At 32.1% G+C, this 1,569-nt stretch overlaps 3 non-coding genes across 3 annotated transcripts; all 3 read left to right on the forward strand.

Annotated features, from left to right (window-relative positions):
* Positions 1 to 205: 205 nt before the first annotated feature.
* Positions 206 to 280, forward strand: LOC118027508 (small nucleolar RNA snoR64a). Its single transcript, XR_004683832.1, has one exon. It is a non-coding gene; the product is annotated as a small nucleolar RNA snoR64a (small nucleolar RNA).
* A 69-nt stretch (positions 281 to 349) lies between these two features.
* On the forward strand, positions 350 to 439 carry LOC118027509 (small nucleolar RNA snoR20a). The gene has a single exon (XR_004683833.1). It is a non-coding gene; the product is annotated as a small nucleolar RNA snoR20a (small nucleolar RNA).
* An 84-nt stretch (positions 440 to 523) lies between these two features.
* LOC118027510 (small nucleolar RNA R38) lies at positions 524 to 608 on the forward strand. The gene has a single exon (XR_004683834.1). It is a non-coding gene; the product is annotated as a small nucleolar RNA R38 (small nucleolar RNA).
* Positions 609 to 1,569: the final 961 nt, after the last annotated feature.

Raw genomic sequence — 1,569 nt, forward strand, 5'->3', positions numbered from 1 at the left:
TTCATTGCTGCTGCATGCTCAATTACAAATTTTTGATTTGTAAATATTTATAAAAGGGACACTAATGGCTTTCTGAAAAACTCAGCCCTAAACCGCCGTTCACCTTCTCCAAAAACCCCCTCTATCTTCCCCTCTTCTAATTTTTGCATTGCTTTAAACAATTCTTTGAATTTATTTTTTTTCAATCTGGAGAGGCAAATGACGAATATTTTGAATTGTTGAATGCTCAGACTCTTGGGTTCTTATGATTTATATGCAAAGCTATAGGAAGATCTGATGCTCTCTATCTTTCTGCTTTTATGTCTTCAAGTCTCAGCTTTCATGGGTTTTTTTAATTACTGTGTTGTTAGCCAATGATGCAAACACTGATTGAAACTGAAAGCAGGTCTATGGATCTGCCTAAACTGTTGTAAATTCATGAACTAGGACGGTCTGAGGCTTGAATGGTTTTAGTTTTTTTTTTTTTTCAAGATTTTGTTTTCTATCTTCTTGTTTGAAGGCTAAAAACTGGCTCTGGACTCTGTTTTGTGCATGATGAGAAACATAAAAAATAACAGTTATCCCTGGTTGATTCATCTATGCTGATTAATTTTGAATATGACACAAAAACTATAGAGTTCTTTACAAGCTTTTTTTTTTATATATAAATTGTTGTAATCCCATCAGTGGTCTGCTTAACCGGTAAAAAAATTAATTTTATGTGTGTTTGCTTGATTCCTTTACGTTAGCCAGCATATTAGTTTTTATGATCCTCTCTTTTTCGCAAAAATTCCCATGTAATGCTGAACTGTAGATTTATAGTAACTTTTTAAAGCTATTTTGAACAGAAATTTTTCGATCACCTAAAGAGCTAGACTGAGGTAAGTTCCTGCCTTATCTCCATCTTCATTTTCTTTTTTTTAGATGAAAAATTGCATGTCTGTGTACCTGCATGATCAATTACCGTGTGTTCTGCAATTGACAATTATCGTAATGAGTTCATGTTAGCATGTCGTGTAGGACTACTTTTATTTATAATTGTGCAGTCAAAATTAAAATTTTGAGTTTACTTTTGTGTAATTGCATGCTACGAAAGAAAGCTGGGTTTCTTTGAATGTAGAAATAAATTATGTTCTGTTTGTTTTTTCCCTCTATTTTTTTCTTCCAAACAGCATGATGGCAATGAAGTGTTGCTTGATCATTCAAATATTATGGTTGAAACTGAGTTTTCTGAATAGTTGAAAATTAATGGGTTGCGATTAGATTTCATTACAAATTAACATGAACATTCTCATTCAAATACATGCATGGTTAATGTTTGTTGCTAACCACACAGCTTTTGTAAATGCTGAATATTGAGTGCTTTATTATTGTTTTAGTCCACGGTTTATTTATGTGCCACCATTTAATTGATATCATTTATTGATTTCAAACTTTTGTTAAATGTGTTAAAAGATATCATGGAAGGTCTTGAATCTTTTGTTAAGGCTGCTTGGACAAAGGAAATATTGCATATATTTTGTGATATATGCATTAAGGCAATTGATATGAGAATGAGACCTAATACTCATTTCGATAAAACGGGGTGGA

This window comes from Populus alba, chromosome 1 (genome assembly GCF_005239225.2).
Source record: "Populus alba chromosome 1, ASM523922v2, whole genome shotgun sequence".
NCBI lineage: Eukaryota > Viridiplantae > Streptophyta > Magnoliopsida > Malpighiales > Salicaceae > Populus > Populus alba.